This window comes from Equus quagga, chromosome 6, assembly GCF_021613505.1.
Source record: "Equus quagga isolate Etosha38 chromosome 6, UCLA_HA_Equagga_1.0, whole genome shotgun sequence".
Classification (NCBI taxonomy): domain Eukaryota; kingdom Metazoa; phylum Chordata; class Mammalia; order Perissodactyla; family Equidae; genus Equus; species Equus quagga.
The window spans coordinates 72,322,592-72,344,341 of record NC_060272.1 but is presented as its reverse complement, the minus strand read 5'-3'; the positions used below and the strand labels follow the sequence as shown (position 1 = coordinate 72,344,341).

The 21,750-nt window shown below is 43.3% G+C and overlaps 1 long non-coding RNA gene across 1 annotated transcript; it reads left to right on the top strand.

The window, feature by feature from the left end:
• The first annotated feature begins 1,000 nt into the window (after positions 1 to 1,000).
• LOC124241021 (uncharacterized) lies at positions 1,001 to 21,480 on the top strand. Its single transcript, XR_006889078.1, has 3 exons — positions 1,001 to 1,426; positions 17,788 to 18,202; positions 20,948 to 21,480. It is a non-coding gene; the product is annotated as an uncharacterized LOC124241021 (long non-coding RNA).
• Positions 21,481 to 21,750: the final 270 nt, after the last annotated feature.

The following is a 21,750-nucleotide window of genomic DNA, read 5'->3' as shown; positions in this document are numbered from 1 at the left end:
CCCAAGTGCGGGAAAACAGCATTGTAAATCAGCTGACCTCTCTCAATCACCGCTTTCTCCCGCTAGTGAGTAAGAATAGCAGCAGCTTGTATTTGTACTGAGTTTTAGAGCCTAGAAGAAGCTTTATGTCACTCGATCCCGGAGCAGCCCTGTGAGGGAGGTCCAAGCACTTTCGCAATTTTATAGATGAGGAAACTGAGAGGTTAAACAGCTGCTCATGGGTTCCACAGTGCATGAGTACCTAGAGCTGTATGGGACTCTAGTTTACAATAGTACCAATCTGTTACAAGGGAATAGCAATCGGAAACCTGGATTCTAACACCAACCCTGCTGGCTACTTAGCTGTGTGATCTTGGACATGTCATTCAGCCTTTCTGAGCTTCATGTCCTCACCTGTGAAAAATGTACATAATAATCCCTTCCATGTCTGCCTCACAGGGTGCTTAAGAGGACAAAACTGGTGGTATGTGAGAAAATGCTTTATAACTGGGATGGTAATACAGTCACGTGTCGCTTGACAGGGATACATTCTGAGAAATGCATGGTTAGGTGACTTTGTCATTGCGTGAACATCATAGAGTGACTTACACAAACCTTGATGTGATAGCCCGCTACTCACCTAGGCGATATGGTACTAATCTTATGGGACCACCATCTATATGTGGTCGATCGTTGACTGAAACATTATTATGCTGTGCGTGACTCTACACAGACGTCAGCTCATAGCATTCTTTTCTAACAAAATGATAACAGTAATATTTATCATCTTTTTACTTTGACAATAGCTTCCATTGCAGCCATTCAATAATTGCAGCATATTATTGCCTACATAACACCCCTGTTGCTACTGTCTCTAAATGGGCACCAGCAGCTGGCCAGTGAGGGAAGAGGAAGCTCTCTTCTCAGAGTGACTTTAGAGCAGTGGTTCTCAATGTTGTAACATATTAGCATAACCGGGGGAACTGTAAATATACAGGTGTCTAGGCCCCACTGTGAGCAATTAAAATGTTAACCTGCAGGGGGAGGAACTGGACGTCAGTATTCTTTAATTTGATTCTAATTTGCAGCAAAGGTTGGGAGCCATTGCTGTAGAGAATACAAATGCATCCATTTGTTCCAGAGATGGAAGTACGGAAGCAGAGTATGTCTGAGGTCACTTGGGAAAGAGATCCAGGGATGGGACCTTGGACCGCAAAGATACCAACAAAGATACCGCAAAGATACTAATGTCCCACCGCGACAGAGATGGCTGCCGTCCTTTCTGCAGCCGCGTGGGAGGAAAGCACTGGCAATGCGTATGTGGCTGAAAGACGGTGAGCTCAGCGGAGCAGCCTGAGCGTGTTGAACACCCTGTCCTCGTCCCTGTTTCTTCACTAAGATCCGCTTCTCAAAACACATTCTCCAGGGGCCTGCCGGTGGCACTCAGGTAAGTTCTCACTCTCTGCTTGGCAACCCAGGGTTCACCGGTTTGGATCCCGGGTAGGGACCTACCAAACGCCTAGCAACCCATGCTGTGGCAGGCGTCCCCCCATATAAAGTAGAGGAAGATGGGCACGGATGTTAGCTCAGGGCCAGTCTTCCTCAAAAAAAAAAAAAAAACCGCAACCAAGGCACTCACAACTAGAATATACAACTATGTACTGGTGGGCTTTGGGGAGAAGAAGGAAAAAAAGATTGGCAACAGTTGTTAGCTCAGGCATCAATCTTTAAAAAAATAAGAAGAAACTAATTAATTTAAAAAATTTTTAAAAGCATTCTACAGTAACTTTCCTATGTCACAGGGATTTGAAAACTGAATACCTTTATTTTAAAAAAAACTCAGAAGATAAGCACATAATCTACAACTGGCCAATCCTATAATTTTTCCCACTAATAATAAGGAAATAATCATGCACTATTTAATATTAGCTTCTTCCATTTGATCCCGCTGAACTTAGAAATTAACATGTTCTATGTGTTTCATTTTATGGTTAAGCAAATAAGCATAAATTTACTTTATAAATATGATCTATTTCATATCTATTAAAAGTAGTTTATAGAACAAAGATAGGCTTAGCTGTTTCTCTTAAATTCCTTTAAAAAGCCATTATTGGAAGAAGAGATCCAGCTAAAATCCGGAGTTTAGCTATAATTAGAACTTGGTGTCTTCATAGGAGACGAAGTAACACTTCCTCGGCTATGCACCTCCGAACTCCCTTCTCATCCCGGAAATGAAGAAACAGAATAAAGGATTTGATTTTTCAGGATCCCCCCTTAGATCTGGACACTGCTAGAAAAGGACATTCCCTCAAACTTGTCCCACTGGAAATTATCTTCAAGTGAGTCACATCGTCTCATTTGATCACCTCTCTCACCAAGACTGGAAACAATCTGTTTGGAGTAAACCCCCGTTATAAGACCCGGAGATTTAAATAATGAAGAGGTTTATCTCTCATCTGAGAAGAGAGTATGGTCCACCGATAGCCTGGAGACAAATACTCAGGCCTCTGGAACCCGCAAAAGCAGTAATTCGGCAGCGTTTCGTGGCGATGCCCCGAGTGTGTGCAAGATGGAGCCAAGCTGCTCTCAGGGGCTTAGGAACAAAAGTGGCTTCCTGGACACCCAACAGAAGAAATTCGGTAACCTAAAAATATTTAAAGAGCTTAGGACCCCCTTGGGAGAATGTCCAACTATTGAAATGGAAAAGATTAAGCATCTGCTAAACCCAAAAAGGAGATTTTTAATAAAAAGGCAGCAAAGTGCACAAACTTTGGTAGGGCATCTTAAAAAAAGGTAGTAATTAAGGTCACAGCTATCATATACAGAGTAATCAAACTGGAGACTTTATATTTTCTTTACAATGACATAAGAAAAAGTGTCTAAAAATAGACTCTACAGATAATGAACACTTCTATCTCCAGAGTTCATTAGAACACACCACCTTCATTATACAGAAGCTATGTTCCAGCTCACCACCTCTCAGGCGTAAATCTTGACGTGTCTTCAAGATCTTTTCCTCTGGCCTCTAATTGTAATTCTGCCGCTTATTCCTCAAGACAGTCCACGTTTCATATGCTCCTTATATGAATGAGATGCAGTGTGCACTGTGGTTAAGCCCTGGGGCCCCAGGCCCAGCTGCCTGGCCCAAGCTCTCTGACCCTGGCAATGACTTCACCTCTTTGTGCCTTGGTTTCCCTGGCTGTATAAGGGCGATAACAATAGCACCAGCCTCATTGGGATGTCGGGAGAATTAAAGCAGTTATTCCACAGAAAACACTTGGAAAAGTGCCCGACACACAGTAAGAAAGAACTCAACAAATATTTGCTATTATTATCACCGCATTTGCATTTCCCTTAGTGCCTATAAAAATATTTAATGAATTTTCAACATAAAAAACAAGACATATGGTCTAACAAAGGATTGTTTTCAGATTTGTGGATTTATTTATATGGAAAGTCTCAACAAGCCATTGAGTTACACATTTAGGGTATCATTTCTTATTACATACAATCCTAAATCCAGGAAGTATTCCACAATGTGGCCCCTGATCTCGACCAGTCTATGCTGTATTTGAGAGAGAGTGTACACTTATGAAACATTAATTAAAAATCTAAAGCAGTTCATGATTGTGTATAAAGTGAGCAGTTCAGAGGGGCTGGCCCAGTGGTGCAGCAGTTAAGCTCGCACATTCCCCTTCTCGGCGGCCCGGGGTTCACTGGTTCAGATCCCGGGTGTGGACATGGCATCGCTCGGCAAAAGCCATGCTGTGGTAGGTGTCCCACGAATAAAGTAGAGGAAGATGGGCATGGATGTTAGCTCAGGGCCAGTCTTCCTCAGCAAAAAGAGGAGGATTGGCAGTAGTTAGCTCAGGGCTAATCTTCCTCGAAAAAAAAGAAAATAAGCAGTTCAGACGACAAGAGCTACAAAAATTTGGAAGAGAAGGAATTCTGAGGGAATCAAGTCTTCATTGTGCACATAAAGTCGATGGAGAATTGCATGTGGGCCATGAAGCACAGGTAAGGAAAATGGGAGGATGTTCTAGCAGGAGGGGAGGCCTGACGGTAAGGCAAGCAAATAGAACCGTTCACCTGGAACAGGTGATTTGTGTTTGAAATTAGGTGAGATAGATTGTCAAAGCTACTCCAGGTATAGACTACATGGTGGAGGGCTTCAAATACCAGACTGAAGAGTTTGATTTTGCCCGGAGAGTCCTCGAAGTTTTGTTAGTTGAGAAGTGGCATAAACTCAGATCTATGCAAGATAGGTTCATGTGCGGAGAGAACAGAAGCAAGAAAACAGAGAAGTTGGATGACTTTTAATAATAATCTAGGTATGAGGTGATGAGGTCCTGGACCAAGGTGAGGACATTAGGAACAAGAAGGGACAGCCATAAAAGGCGTGACTAAGATTTGTCCCCTTCCCTCCAATCTCATAGCCAGAATATTCCCTAGGCTAGACCCTTGTCATCTGAGCACACCAGGCCAACTTCAGGAGGACCAGATGCGTTCCTGAGGTTTCCGAGGATGTCTGGGCTCTGCTGCTTCCTCTCCCCTCTTCTTAGTGATGGAAGACAGAGGCCCCAGAGGCTTCCAGGAAACTCTTCCGGTGTCCCAGTGGACGGTCTCATCCTGATTCCCATTTGCTCCCTCTTGCCTTTCTGTCGCGTGTGTTTCCAATACATTCCAGACAGTAAGATAAAATCATATTTGTGTCTTACTCCCTCTGAAAGTCACGTGGTACTTCCCAATTGTGCAGAGTTTTTAAAACTATTTTTTATTTATATTGGTGAATAACAATTAATAAGCCATTAGTAAATTGATCATTTAAATGGTTAGAATAGTATACACTTTAAATGGATGCAGTTTATTATAGCTAAATTATTCTTAGTAAAGTTGATTAAAAAAACAGGTTTGATGATTGAAGATACAGAGAGGTGACAATGATAGCTTGAAGCTCAAGTGAAAAAGCTTAACTGATCAGTTGTTTTAGTCCCAAGGCATTAGCATCATAGTTTAGAAGGCTGTGTCGTTTGTTATGTGTATGATAATAGGCCTCATATTGTATCATGGGATCACTTCTTATGCAAGATTACAAACTGTATAAGCAGAACAACTATGTCGATGAGTATCAGGACGTGAAACTGCAGGCATCTGCTTTTACTTAACACCTCCTTGGAGCAGCCGTGCTTGGATAGTAGTTGAAAGTGATGATTAGTGTAGATAACCTCTAAAACGCCTTTCAACTCAGCAAGTCAGGTATAGATTAGTGATTTCGGTGCTGAATTTAATGATGGAGACAGTGGCGTGTGGAGCAGCGCTGCTCACAGAGTGGTCTCTGGAGGGGCTGCGTGGCATCACCTGGGGGCCTGTGCTAGCAACGGATTAGAAAGCAGATGCTTGAGCCCCACCTAACGCCTTCCAAATCAGTAGGGGTGGGGTCCAGGAATCCAGCAATCATATTTTAATCAGGAATGGGGAAGCTCTGTGTGTGTGTGAAAGCTGTGGTCCACACAGCGGGTGGGAAGCAGAAACACAACAAAGAGCCATGTAGCTAAAAATAAAATAAATTTAGTTGTTTTGTAGTTACATAAAAATATATAGACATATGTTATACTTTTTTTTCTTCGGTGAGGAAGATTGTCCCTGAGCTAACACCTGTTGCCATCTTCCTGTATTTTGTATGTGGGACACTGCCACAGCATGGCTTGACAAGTGGAGTAGGTCTGTGCCCACAATCCAAACCTGTGGACCCAGGCCACTGAAGTGGAGTGTGCTGAACTTAACCACTACACCACCAGGCCGGCCCTAGATATATGTTTTATAATTATATATCTCTATAGAGATAGAATATTCCTCTAATTATTTTTAAATTTTAGAACTTATTATTTCCAATCAAAATCCAACAACACTTATATACCTTAAGTACTGTCTTATGGCCATTTCCAGAAGGGGAAGAAATAAGGGAAAGAGAGTGGGAAGACCTAATTTCATGTATATATTGGTCCAAGCATGAAAAACAAATATGTTACCCTTTTACTAATATTGTGATCACTTGGGGGAGCACGAGTACCCTTTAGCTTAAACATAGTTTAAACAGACTTCATTGTAAATTGACACTCTTACCAACATTTTTTTTTTTAAGATTGGCACCAGAGCTAACATCTGTTGCCAATCTTTTTTTTCTTCTTCTTCTTCTTCTCCCCAAAGCCCCCAGTACATAGTTGTATATTTTAGTCGTAGATCCTTCTGGTTGTGCTATGTGGGACGCCGCCTCAGCGTGGCCTGGCGAGCAGTGCCATGTCAGCGCCCAGGTGAAACCCTGGGCCACCGAACTGGATCGAGTGAACTTAACCATTCGGCCATAGGGCGGCCCCTTACCTACATTTTTAAAAGCATACATCTTCCTGAAATGCTTTGCTCCCAGGATCTAATCACAGTGCAGGCTCTCCCCTCCCGCCCAGCGCAGGAGTCGTGCAGCCTCTGCTTTGGTGTCTGTGGTTGTCCTGCCCTCTACCTTAGAAGCAGCCATTTTCAACCAAAACCTCCAGCTGCCTCTCAAAGTTCACATCCTATTAAGGAGAGGTCCACCTCCTTCCCCAAGGGTGCCTGGCTGTGACACCGTTCAGTGCCTTTGCACATGCCCTTGCTTCTACCTGAAATTCCCTCCCTCCACTTGTCTACCAGGAAAAACCCCACCCATTCATCGAGCCTCAGCTCAAATGCTCTGTCTTCTGGAAGCTCTTCCAGAATCCCCCAGGCAGATTTAGGGGCTTCTTCTCCTGGACCCCTCACACACACACATACGACACACACACACCCCTTTGTACACAAATCAATTATAGCCATTGTGTTTTCTCTCATTGCATACGTTTATACTCAAATTCATCTCTCCATTGGACTATGTCCTTTGAGGGCAGGAATGATGTCTTACCTTTGCATTCTCAGCGGCTGGTTTATTGCCCGGTTTGTATTGTTTAAGGAATAGATCGGATGAATGAATGAGTGAATGATATGTAAACAAAGTTCTACAGGAGCATAGAAACGGGAGCTTTAGCCACTGACTGACCACACTGAAGGGGTAACATTTGACCTGGGTATTGAAGGACAAATGTGATTTTACTTGGAAGAAAAAAGAATCATAAACAGAAGAGTAGCAAGAACAAAATCATAAGGGTTGGAATATATACGTCCTTCTCAGAGAGTAACTATGTAATATTTTGGGTTCAGTGGAAGACAGATGTGAAAGAGGAAGTTGGGGCCAAGGCTAGAGCCAGAATAATGTGTTAGGGAGTTTAGGGTTTATTCTGGATATAATGAATGACCATGAAGGAATTTTGAATAGAGGAGAGATGTGATCAGATGTGTGACTTGACTGGAGATTGGTGAGGAGGAAATTGCTGTCGTCCGGGCAATTATAGTAATTCCCGATAGAGCGCAGTGACAGTGGAACAAAGAAAACAAAGGACATTTGAGAAGCATTTTAGAAGTAGGATCAAGAAGACTTGGCAACCAGCTGAATGCGGAAAGTGGGGAACCAGTGCAGGTGAAGATTGACCTGAGCTTTCTGAACTGGTGACTGAGCGACGCTCAGACAGCACCACCCCCGGCGTGTCTTGTCTTCACGAGCAGATTGCCAGCTCGGAGAGAGCAGGATCTCCATGGATTCCCTACATCTGCAGCTCTGAACGCACGACCAGACATTCAGAGGGACTTCGTAAACACTTGTTGAGAGAATTAATATTTCTGACACACATTCAATATACAAAAAAGGAAAATATTACAATAATTATAGTGTCTCTTCTTTAGAGACTCTGAGCTTTTCTTAGATTCTCAGCATGCTTTTCATCTACAAATGGGTTCACCACTACTTCAACCAAATCATTCAACTGTGCACCCACTAAACTGACACTTGTCATGCAGAAATGGAATCGCCTTTAAGACTGTCTGCTGGGGGACGACAGGCCAGTGGTTGGTATTTCTACCTTTGTGGAGAGAGGGCTATGATAGTTTCAGTACTCTAAAAATGAATCCAAAACAATAAAACAGGCTGAATGTTTTCTCCAGTAGAAGAAAAGAAAGCAAGCCTACCACAGGTAAATTGAAATCTTCAGGTAGACCCATTCCGCATGACTGAGACATTCCCGAGATGACGGCTTTAGTTAGACTGGGGCCACAGAGCTTTACATTTCTTCATTCACCTGACAGGACTAACGAGATTTTATGCCGGGCAAGCTGTTTATCCCTTGGGTGACATTGGCGAGAACAACTATATCTTGATCAATCAAGAGTTTTCTGCACTGCCGCTTTTCTCCCCACAAAAGACTCCCCAGCCTAGATCACAACATCTGCGACATGGAAGCACCTCATTTCTTCACGTAAACACTCCACCCGTCTCCTTCTATCATTTAGATCTAATCATTCTTTCCTAAAATCACATTACTCCATAAAAGGGGCAGGCAGAAGAAATGGATATAAGGAAAAGATAAGAAAACAAAGTTTCAGAAGGGTCCTACAAAGAGATGCAGGGCTGACAGCTCCACATCTAGAATATTATGTGTCCAATAGACCATTAGGAATAGAGCTACACACCAGCTGTTGCCTGCAGTACCAGAACTGCTGCACAGACAGAGGAGGCTCTGCTCATATCAGCAGTGACTGAGAATAAGAGCATGGTGGGGGCCGGCCCGGTGGCACAGCAGTTAAGTGCGCACATTCTGCTTTGGTGGCCCGGGATTTGCTGGTTGGGATCCCAGGTACAGACATGGCACCACTTGGCAAGCAATGCTGTGGCAGCCATCCCACATATAAAAAGTAGAGGAAGATGGGCACAGATGTTAGCTCAGGGCCAGTCTTCCTCAGCAAAAAGAGGAGGATTGGCAGCAGTTAGCTCAGGGCTAATCTTCCTTAAAAAAAAAAAAAAGCATAGTGACCACCACTTCCGTCTGGGACAAGGATTTGGCCCCTCCTTGGAGCTTTCATAATAGCCTGCAATCTCCTTTTTTAGCACTTAATTAACACTCACATACACACAAATATATAAACTCAAGTATTTGACAATTGTCATCATAAACTCGTATGATGACATATCCATTCTACCTTTGTAACTAGGAAACTGTTGCCAGTTCTCAGACCAAAGGGATATTGGACAAACGGCTCAGCAAAAGTCAGTGCACAGGCTCTAGTTCTGGGTAAGATGGAGTAAGCACACTCCACTCTGTTTCTCGCACTGAATACAGCTATAACACCTGGACAGAACAGCTATTTGAGGACTCTTTGAAAAGTAAAGAGTAGCAGGTTGATTGAGGAAGAAAACACGAATTCAAAGTACCATCAAACTGGCTGTGGGTTTACCATTTTTCCCCTTGGTAGTCCCTGGTCAGGACTCAAGGCAGCCTGAAACCCAGAAGTGGGCCTCAGTGTGGACAGAGAGAGCTCCAGCAGAACCTTCTAGTTCAGGCTCAAGGTGTGAGAAAGGAGCCTTCTGGCAGTGACAGCAGCAGTGGAAGGCCCACAGCATGGGAAATGTTGAGGAAGGGCAGCCTGCATCTTCAACCAAAGGAGAGGTGGTCCCAAAAGCACACTTTTTCCTCTCTCTGTGCTCCCACCACTTGGCCGTGGACATGGGCAGAGTCACAGGAATTGCACAGAAGAGCAGGGTAAAGGAAACCACAACTTTCTGGATGGATGAACAAAAAGGAGAACCCCCAGGAGACTGGAAAATACCAGGGAGATCAGGGGGAGAGGGAGGTTGGGAAAAAAACCCATAAAGTTATTTGCTAACTTTGGGGCTCACTCCCAAGATAGGCATGCTTGGATTTGACCACAAACAGCAAACAGAGACTTTGAGAACTGAACTAACAGATGCCTTGCCATCTGGGCCCCAGCCTTACCATGAGATGGCGGGCAGTCAGGAGAAATCTGCGGAGCACTGCAAAGACTTTGCAAATGGAAGTGACATTGGAACCATAACCCCCAGAAATCTGGACAGAACTTGCCGCCTAAGCCCAATTGTGTCAACTGTCTGCTTTAAAAAAAAAAAAAAATCAACAGTCTCTACAGGATTTAAATAAGACCCAGTATTTCATAACATACTACTCAAAATGTCTGTGATATTATCCCAAAATACTCAACATATGAACCGGGAAAATCTCAACTCACATGGGAAAATACAATCAATGGATGTCGATGCCGAGATAATACAGATACAAAAGTTATCTGACAAAGATTTTAAAGCAACTATTATAAAAATGCTCCAAGAAGTAAAAATAGACACTGTAGAAAGCCTCAGTAAAAAAATAGGAGATATAAAAGATGAACCAAATAGTTATTCTAGAACTGAAAATACAATGATAAAAATTAAGTACCCACTGAATGAGTTCAAAAACAGAATGCAGATAACAGAGGAAAAGGCCAAACAACTTGAAGATACAGCAATAGAAAGTATCCAATCTTAACCAGGGTGAATAAAAATGGAAAAATAAATGAACAGTATTTTAGGGTCCTGTGGGACAATTCCAAAAAGTCTAACATTTGTGTCATCAGAGTCCCAGCAGGACAGAAGAAAGGGTATGGTGTAGAAAGATATTTGAAAAATGAAAGACTGAAAACTTCCTAAATTTAGCAAAAGGTATAAACCTATAGATTCAAGAAGTTCAGCAAACCCTAAACAGGATAAACCCAAGAAATCCATGCCCAGACACATCATAATCAAACTACTGAAAACTAGAAACAAACAAACAGAGAATCATGAAAACAATGAGAGAGAAACAACGCATTATGTACGGGGCAACAACAATTAAATGATGGTGGAATTTTCATCTGAAACCTTTGGAGGCGAGCAGCCAGTTGAACAACAACATGAACATGCTGAAAGAAAAAATTCATCTCAGAATTCTACATCCTAAGAAAATATCCTTCGGAAATGAAGGTGAAATAAAAACATTCTCAGATGAATGAAAAGAGAACTTTTTGGCAGCAGACATGCTCTAGAAGAATTACTAAAGAAAGATCTTCAGACAAAATTATTTTGTGTGAAAGAAGCCAGACTCAAAAGGTTATGTGCAGTAATGACTTCATTTCTATGATGCTCTCAGAAGATAAAACCATGGGGATGGAGAACAGATCAGTGGTTTCTAGGGGTCAGGGGTGGGATGAGGGTGTGAGTAAAATGGGATCGCATGAGAGAATTTTGGAGTGATGAAGCTGTCTGTATCCTGATTGTGATGGTGGTTACAGAAATCTCTATACATGTAGTAAAACGCATAGAACTCTACAGACACATACACCAAGTCAATATTGCCACATATAAATTTAAAAAAATAAGTCAACAAAGAGAGATGTTGCTCCCTAAGAACCTTCTAGTCCTTGAATGATACTTGAAGCTTCTCCACCTCCCTTAGACACCTGCTTGTGAGGGCAATCAATGAGGCCATGGCCATGGTCAATGCAAGGCTGTTTCTGCTGCCTTTGAGTGCAGCTCATAGCTGAATTTACCCACCCCGCCTGCCCCGCTACAAGTTCAAACAAAGAATATCACATGCTTGAACTGAACGAGGACTAAGAAGCCAGGAGTCGTCTTGTGTGATAGCCCTCTGGTTCTACACGGCTATAAGGCTGACCCCCTCACCCCTCCCTCTAAGCAAGAAAAAATCCACTGGACTCATAGATCTGTATGTCACCTCATCACTGGAGCACCAGCTTCTGAGTTTTCTCCTAGCTGCTGCACCCACAAAAGTGCAGCAAACACCTGGCATGCCCTGGAGCCACTGCCTACTCTACCACTCTACCACTTTGCTGACATGTAGAGTATTTCTGTTATAGCAGATACCCTTTTGGTCAAAGTGATAATTCTCCTTTTGTGTCAGGCAGCTGGTATTATTAGTTTTGCCTTTCGCAGACCCATAGGTCCGAGGAAAAGGGAATCCGCCTGTCTGCAGGGGAAGGAATAAGAAAAAAGAAAGACCTTTAGCACCATTCCAATACTACAGTTCTACATTGTTTAAAAGTTGTGTTTATGTGACTCTTGACCCCTTAAGGCAGGAATTGTGCCTTACTCAGTTTTGTGTCTCCAGAGACTTGCACAGAGGCAGACACATAGAGGTACTCACATAAATGTAGGTTGTAAACTAGTGAATGGATGCATATGTGACTGAATAAATGAACCGTATAGGCAGAGTCCTGCAAATACATCAGATGGCCGTTCTCCCCTCCGTCCAACCATGTCTCTTGCCACTGGAGACAATGGGCGGTGGCGATCCAGTAGAGAAAGGAGGGTGCCGACAGAGGGACTCAGTCTGGCAATGGGAAGGCAGGAGAATTAGCCACAGAAGGTGACTCATCATCCTGCCTCATGGATCGGCATGAATAGTCCATCTCTATGTTGAGCAGAAGGAAGGAAACAAGCAACAGGAAACAGCACAGTGAAATGCACTAAGGTCAATGTGCAAACCAAAACATCCTCTAAAGCATTTTCTGTTCTCCGGATGCTCCTTCAAAGAGTGGTCTGTCTACAAATATGTTTAAGAAACACTCTATACGTTGTCTCCTTCTTAAAGATGTACGATGCATATTTGCTTGACTAACACCTCTGAAAAGTCCCATAGTAAAGAAATATGTTTAAACTTCTTAAAAGATTTAATTGAGGTATAATTAACATATGCACAGACCTTAAGTGTTCAGTTCGATGAGTTTTGAGAGTTGAATACTCAATGTACCACCACCCAAAACAAAATATGGACTATTTCCATCAATCCAGAAAATTTCCCCATTCCAGTCAATCCCCTATCCCTGCCCAGCAACAACCAGTGTCTGACTTCTCATCACCATAATCTGGTTTTGCTACTTCTTAGACTTCACACAGATCCGTTCATGCCACATGGATTTTTAGGGGTGGGGGCTTCTTTTGCTCAACGTGAGATTTTTGAGTTTCATCAATGCTGTTGTATATCTCAGCAGTTCATTCTTTTTGTTTTTAATTGCTGAGCTGTATTCCATTGTGCGTGCAGGCAAATCTCATGATTTGTGTATCCATTCTCCTTTTGGTGCACATTTGGATTGTTTGCACGTTTTGACTGTTATGAATGAGGCAGGTATGAACATTCTTGCGCAGGTCCTTTTGTGGACATATGTTTTCATTTTTCTTGGGTAAATACTTAAGGGAGGAATTGCTGGGCCACAGGGTAGATATGTTTAACTTTATAAAAACTGCTAAACAGTTCTCCAAAGTGGTTGCACCTGTTTAACTTTTTAAACTTAGTATTTCCTGTATTCATTTGACCGCAGAACCCCAGACATCTGTACAATGAGCAGGTAGGACTAGGTGACTTTCAGACCCCTCCCAGCTTTACCCAATACGAAAATGGCCAAGGTATTCAGAAGTGGAGTTGTTTGGTCTTCTTGTAGGCAAAAGCAAATGAGGTGAAAGGCAGGATGACCAGAAAGAGTTAAAAGGTTTGGCTGTGGGGCCAGCCCCGTGGCCGAATGGTTAAGCTCGTGCGCTCTGCTTCAGGGGCCCGAGGTTTTGCCAGTTCAAATCCTGGGCGCAGACATGGCACCGCTCATCAGGCCATGCTGAGGCAGCATCCCACACACCACAACTAGAAGGACCCACAACTAAAAATACACAACTATGTGCTGGCGGGCTTTGGGAGAAAAAGGAAAACTAAAATCTTAAAAAAAAAAAAAAAAAGAAAGAAAGAAGACAGCGCTGAGTCCAATGAGTGGGGAAGAGGTGCTGGCAGGCAGTTGTTTGGACAGAGGCATGAAAAAGTGGTTTTTAAGCTAGAGGGAATCAGAGATACAAAGTTAGAAATAATTAATTCTAAAATCAGGAGCTTTTTAAAAAAACAGGTCCAAGAAATTAAGGATTTCTCAATATGCTGTTAATTTTTAAACCTACGGGCTCTGGGACAAGTATTTTCCTGCACTTTTTAGAAAATTATTTTGCTGGCACCAGCTGGGAAAAGATACTCCCCTCATTCTAGGATCCAACACAATAAAACTTCTGTCTCAGATTCTGTATCACAAAGAAGAAAATCAGGCTCAGCCTCAGCCGCCAAAATCACTAGTGTTGCCCAAGGACAAGGGCCTCTCCTGCTTCTTCAGTTTCGAAGGTTGACTGTCTCACTGCTCCCACAGAAGCCCTGAGGAGGGCTTATTTCCTCTGCAGGTTCTTAAAGTGAGAGGACAAGTGTCCACACTGCAAACAGTTGGAGACCCCTAGACAAATCTCCAGTCAGAAAGCAGACGGTCAGTGGCAGGATGCCCATACACCCAACTTGCCGGGAACAATCCAGGTTTACACCTGTCGCTCCCTGTTTGGACAGTAAATTAGTCATCCTAATCAAAACACTCAGAAAGACTCTTTACCCCTTTAATTCCAACCTCCACAGCCCACATGTCACCTCCTCTTTGTTCCAGTCACTTTTTCATTGAACCCACCTTTTGAAATGACTGAAGTCTTATGAGTGCTCTCCACAAGCGCTACCATCTTCATGTGAATTTTATTCACCTCTAAAATCATGACCTTCCTTCACCCGTTTCTCTGAAGGACCAGCACAGATCAGGGAAGCAATGCCCTTCTCTACTTCGAAACCAGTGTTCCTCTGCTTTGACAGCATTCACTCTCGTCTTCAACCGCTGAACCAGATGATGTCTTGAGATTCCTTCCAGATCTAATATGTATCATTCAATGTTCCCCGTTCACTTATTCACTCCCCTTAAAATACACACATACCTCCCAAACTGACATTGATCCTACACATGTTCCCTTCCCTTCTAATTCAACCTCCTAAAGTAACCAGTTTACAAGTCAATTCACTCCTGGATAATTTCCAAGACATATTTTATCTCTGTATGCCGCAGAGGCAGTGTGCTTAATAAGGTCCCTAAAGATGTCGTCATTTCAAATCTGATGAGCATTCCTTCCCTCCTCCTCATTGTCCCTTATCCAAGGATGTGTATATGTGTGTGAGCGTGTGTGTGCCCACGTGCAGTTTGTTGGTGCTTAACCTTGCTATGCCAAGCAACTCTGAAAATGAAGTATGCTTATTATGTGTTCTACTCTACATAGCATAGTCTACAGAGTATATTGTTCTGCTCTAGCTGCCACAACAAAATACCACCGACTGGGGGGCTTAAACAACAGAAATTTGCTTTCTCACAGTTCTGGAGGCTAGAAATCCAAGATCAAGGTGCCAGCAGGGTCGGGATCTGGTGAGAGCTCTCTTCCTGGCTTGCAGATGGCCGCCTTCTCCCTGTGTCCTCCCATGGCCTTCCCTCTGTGTGTGGGAGGAGGAGGGAGCGCAAGAGCTCTGGTGTCTCTTCCCCTTTTGATAAGGACACTTGTCCTATTGGCTCAGGGCCACACCCTTACGACCTCATTTAACCTTACTTGCCTCCTTAAAGGCCCCATCTCCAAGTACAGTCACATTGGGGTTTAGGACGTCAACATAGGAATTGGAGGAGACACAGTGTGGTCCATGACAGTAGGATGCAAAGCATACGTGAGACGTTAGATAATTACAGAGTGACAAGGGCAACAGTAAAGGTCACAGCTAAAGGGGGAATGCTAGCTATTCTCTGTAGAAACAAGGAACAGAGAGCAAATGCAGAGGTTGCTTTATTTAGATTTTAAATAAGCTCTTCTTTCAGCTAACGTGTGTATCTTGTTTACTCACCCTTCGTGGCCACTGATAAATACAACTATTTTAACTTGACAAGCACAGTTACATTTCACAAAAAAGGCAGGCGCAGTCGATATTTTCATACAGTAGCACCTGTGAGAGAGGGGGAAAGTGTGACTTCACATGAAATGCAAAAGGCAGGAAATTTATTAATGGCTCTTTCATCTTTCTGGCATTAGTTGGAGATCTTTGCTTAAGAACGAATCATTTTGAGAGGCTTGACGCCTTTACAATTTAAAGAATTCTCTTTAAGGAAAATCATGAATACAAAATTCTCAGGGCTGGCCCAGTGGTGTAGTGATCCAGTTCACATGCTCCACCTTGGAGGCCCAGGGTTCACAGGTTCGGATCCCGGGTGCAGACCTACACACCACTCATCAAGCCATGCAGTGGCAGTGTCCCACATACAAAATGAGGGAAGACTGGCACAGATGTTAGCTTAGAGACAATCTTCCTCTTTTTGCTTGAGGAAGATTGGCAACAGATGTTAGCTCAGGGACAATCTTCCTCACAAAAAAAAAAGAAAAAAATTCTCTGAGAAGGGGCCTGTATAGTGATGGGTTCTGAAGCTTGAGTTTTATCAACTTTGTGGTATATCTACCTCTATCCACCACGAGTTTCGTTTGACCCAATGATTTTTCCTCTTTTAGTCTATTTTTTTCTTCTTTTTACTATGAACATTTCTAATAAAGCAAAAATTAGACAGATTAAGACAATGATCTCCTATGCATCTGCCACCCAGCTTCCACAATGATCAGTCCTTGGAGAGTCCTAATTTATCTACAGCCCATCTGCTCTCCTGCATATATACTGCGTTATTTTCAAGCAAATCTCTGATATCATTTTATCTCTAAAACATTTTAGTATGCATCTCTAAAAGATAAAGGCTTTCAAAAACATAACCATGACATCAACACACCTAAAAAGAATAATTCCCTAATCAATTCAGTGTTCAAATTTCTCTGTCTCAAATATTTTTTTACAGTTTGTTTGAATTAGGAACCAAATAAGGTATATATTGCAACGGATTGATATATTGTTTAAGTCTCTTTTAATCTACAGGTTTGCCCTCCAAAGTTTTTATTTTCCTTGCAATTCATTTGTTGGAGAAACCGGGTCATTTTGTCCTACTGGGTTTCCCACAGTCTGGGTCTTGCTAGTTGCATTCCTGTGGTGTCATTTAACATGTTCCCCTATCTCCTTTCTTTCCTGTAGGTTGCTAGTTATATCCAGAAGCTTGATTAGATTCAGGTTTGATTTTTTTGACAAGAATTCTTTCTAGGTGTGTACTCCTATCAGAAGGCACAAGATAAACCGTTTCTTTTTGTCAGCTCAGCAGCCATTGCTGGTCATTGCCGAGACCTTTTGTCCCCAGTGTTTGCGTGGTTTTTATTTAAATGTGAGCGCCTCTAGGCAGGTGTGGTGCACACGGCAGGGGGCTGGCTTATGTTCCCCTGGCTCACCTCACACTCATACGTTTACCTGGCTGGCTCTCAAAGGCACCGACCTATTGGGAGGATTATAAACAAGGTGCGATCCTCACCTAAAGGAGTCTGTAGCTGGTTGTTGTAAACAGATGAAAATAACAATAAAAGAGATGTCATAAAGTGGTTCGAATGACTGTGCAGTGTTCCCTCTGGGAGCCTAGAGGAGAAGGCAGCAATCGGCTGGGACAGTGAGGGAAGGACTGGAACCCAAACAGTGACTTTCTCCAATTGAAACAGAATATCATATTGACAACTGCTCTGTAGTCCCAGCTACAAGCTGGTGTCCACCCAGGGCTTCCTGTTGCAAATCGTCCTGTCCGTTCTTCCCCACTGTGTGTGTTGGGCCACAGGTTTCACAGCCAGGTTTCTGGCTCCCTCTTGGTTACATGCCACCTTGTGTTATGATGACCACAAGTTACAACAGGTTTTCCAGCCGTGAAGAAGGGGGAAGTGATCAACCATCATCCCCTGCGGGAAGTGTAGAAAGAAGAATATTTGTTGCGTGTCCACCGTGCGCCAGGCCCAGAGCTGGGCACATTCATGTGTGTGATCTCATTCACACTCTCACAGCACTGAGAGGCCAGCGTTTGTGGCAAACACTTCTAGATATCCACATTCGCCTTCTTTCTTTCTGACAGAATCCCAGTTTTGTTCACCGTGGCAAAGCGCCTGCTACACTTGCCGACTCAGACTCCCTCATAGCCAAGAGTGACTGTCTGGAACAAAGGTGACCAAGTTCTGGCTGGAAGCTGGCTAGCCATCTCTGGGAAAGATTTGGGGGCTTTCCTTTCTTCCTTTCCTTCCTTCGTCTTTGTGCCTGGAATGCAGAGTCCAGTGGGAAGTAGAGCAGCCATCTTGCGACCACGAGGAGACCGCTGTGAAGGCAAAAGCCTCCTCCTGAGGATCATGCAGCAGGAAGAGAGAAGCAACGTTCCTGATGTGACCAACCCTCCCCCAAATGTCTACCTCTGGAATTCTCGAGAAGTGTGAAAACGGAAAGCTTTGCTTGGTTACACCACCATAGTGGGCCATCTGTTACATACAGCCCAAACGGTATGTGTCTGATTGTTGTTGGTATCGTGGTAATTATACTTATGTATTAAGATACTGAAGTCCAGGTAGGTTAAGAAACTCAGCGAAGTTCACACGGCCGGTATTCAACGCTTCTACCCGCCCCCTGCCACCTGATTACAAAATAAAGGAAACTTTTGCAATTCTATGAGAACTCCCATGGACAAGCCAGAGGCTCTTTCTCAGCATTTGAAAGCCAGGTAGGACGGCATTTTTCCCTTCTCCTGGCGTCTGCCATTCAGCTCTCTAGTACTGGGCTGTTGTGTTCTCCCAGTCAGAGCTTAGGCTGCTGGCAATGAAGACATTGTCCCTTCCTTTCCAGGCCAGTCTTCCTGAAAATAGACCAGTGCAGTTGCTGGAAATCCCTTCTCCCCTCAAATCCTCCTCTACCTGTTCTTTCTACGGTGCCCAAATTCCACCATTGGGGCATATCCAGAACATCCATGTTAAAACAGAGCTATCTTGGGCCAGCCCAGTGGCGCAGCGGTTAAGTTCACACGTTCCACTTCGGAGGCCCAGGGTTTGTTGGTTTGGATCCTGGATGTGGACCTACGTACCACTTGTCAAGCCATGTTGTGGCAGGCATCCCACTTATAAAGTAGAGGAAGATGGGCATGGAGGTTAGCTCAGGGCCAGTCTTCCTCGGCAAAAAGAGGATTGGCAGCAGATGTTTGCTCAGGGCTAATCTTCCTCAAAAAAAACACAAAAAAACAGAGCTGTCTTGCCCAATGGTTCCCTGCAGGGTTGTTCCACAAAACCCTAGTCTCGAAGGAAGTTATTGTGTATTACTGGATTTAACTAAGACTAAGATGCACAATCTTTCCCTTTCTAATGTCTCTGAAATCCAGATGTTTGTTACAACTGGTGGATCTTATAATCATCATTGACCATTTTTCTCTTTCTTTAACATCTCTGAAATCATAATGCAACTTATAGGCACTGGCATTTTAGTTTTATTAGAATATGGTGCTTGAAAATAAAAAGGTTCCATGGTCAAATAAGTTTGGAGAACTTATTAGTAATGGAATAAACTAAATCAAACAAAAGTTTTTAACACAGCCCTTCTCAGAGCCGTTAGCATGCTAAAGTGCATCTCAAGAGATATGCTAAAATCATTTGGCCGTGGAATTCTCTGTTTTTGTAGAGCAACTTATAGTACTGGTGTTATATGGAACATACATTTTAAAACACTGCTTTAGGCCATTGTATTTTGGATTAATCGATCAGATTTGCCAACCAACTGTCTTCTGCAACAGAATTCTGAGAAAGTTGGTCAGAAATGTAAACTGTGAAACTGGCAAATCAGAAGTATGGCCCTCTAGGGGGAGGGTCAAAAACCTTGTAGAGGCACCATTCACCTGACTAAGTCACTGGAAAACAGAGCAGACACCGGCAGCGGGAACCTTGGAAAGTGGAGGGTAAAATGATACCAAATTCCATCCTTTGGCTATTTTTACTGGCAGTCAAGCCCACTTGCCTTCCTCCAGTCCAAGAGACAAGAGTATGGCTACAGTCACGCCTCCTTGGTGCCTGGGGACTGTCTGATTCCCAGAACCTCAGGACAACATCAAGAGTCTTAGAGATACCAATAATCCTGATGTGGTCCCTGTCATGCCGAAAAGGAGAGACTTAAAACTTTAGATAATTCTTAGTACTTTTTAAATTCCCCAGGTAATTCCAATATGCAGACAAAATTGAGTGCCATACTTTTAAGGAACTGACTTAATTAAGAGTGTTTAAAGTCTGACAGCTGGTGAGAGGTGTATTTAGCTGTTGTGATAATCTAAGCCCTAGGCGATAAAGCCATAAGGGTGGTGGAAATAGAGAACAGGAGATGGAGGCAAGAACTATTTTAGAGAAAGGATCCCAGGGAAGGGCTTAAAATAACTCAGATTTCGAGAAGGTTGAAAGAATTTTGTACCACTGAAAAACACAGGACAGTGGCGGGACGGGTGGGGGCATCCTGGGTTTTGGAGAGAAGATAATTGTTTGAGTTTACACGTTGAGCCGTAGTTTTTAGAACGATGTCCAAGTGGAAATGCCCAGAAGGCAGTTGGAGATGACGACTGGGTCTTATCTTTGGAGCAGAGTTACAAACTTTGAAGTAATCTGTACCCAGGCAATGTTTGAAGCCTTAGGAGTTTAAAGATGGTCTTTCCCGCAATGCGATACCATTCAGGATACCATACATTTATAACTGCGGGAGTCAGCCAGGAAGACTTGAAGTTCAAGTTCTACTTGTGCCACCCACCAGCTGTGTGGCATTGCCCAGCATCCCCTACCTTCTGAGCCTCAGGTTCCTTAACTAGAAAACAGGAATAATCACCTCAACCTCTCTGAGCTATTGTGAATATTAAGTGAACAGATCACTGTAAAGCGCCTGGCCTCATGCCTGGTGCAAAGCATGGCCTCGAGCCTTGTTGGGTATCTCTTATTTCCCTTGCCCCACGCAACTGCCAAGCAGGCCATCATACAAGTCCACTTCTCTTCATTGTCAAGAGTGAGTCTAGCAACAGTAAACAATCAGTTTGCACTCACCTCAATGGTATGTGAAGATCAAATCTTGGCAGACCAATTTAATTTTCTTCCATGATAGATAGGCTATGTAGATAAGGAACAGGCAAGAGATGTAATCTCTCTATGCTGGAGTATGACCTTAGATTCCGTCGCCAATGACTTTTCATCAACAAGATAGAAAGAACTAAGAGAGACTCTTTTCTTTCTTAGGCTCAGGCACCAAGAGCTGAATAATATCACCCGAAAGGTGGCTTATCGATGACTCAGCCTCAACCTGGAAACATCCTGCGTGCTCTCACTCACGTCAGAGCTGGAGCCCGTGCCGAACAGCTCTATCTTTACCCCGGTGACGTAACCGAGAACTTCCTAATTAAGATCACAGATGACACAAGTTGTGAGGCATTAGTAAGAAGGTAGGCATAGAAGTGAAAATAGCATTAACCGAGTAAAGAAACTGTTCATAAGGAAGTTCAACAGGAACAAGTGAGACATTTTTTAAAACAACCTATATAGACAAATAGAAGGATCTATGCTGACTAGTTCCCTGAATCGTCAACCAGTTTCACCCAGAATTGTAACCAGGTAAGCATGGCCAAGGTGCCTGGGTGTCCCTGATGGATTTAACACATTACAGAGAAAAAGACAAGAAGACAGATGAAAAGGGAAGGAGAGGCAGCATGAGAAGGGGAAGATGGAGAAATGATAGACAAGTATGATGTTGGAATTGTGAAATATGTTCAAGGTGGAAGGTTCTAGTTAATTGGAATTCAAGTTCACTTATACAGTCAATAAATACTTTATTGAGCATGTAGTGTGTGCCTGGCACTGTATCCAGTACTAAGGATGTAGCATTGAACTAGACATTCAGAATCCCACCTTCATAGGTTCTTCTTCCTCTGACTTCCACATGTTGAGGGGCCTATGGACCTTAGACATCTCCCTTTCTATCTGTATCAGTCCTTTGGTGATGTCGTCCACTGCCTAGGCTTCCATACCGTCCATCTGCTGATGAC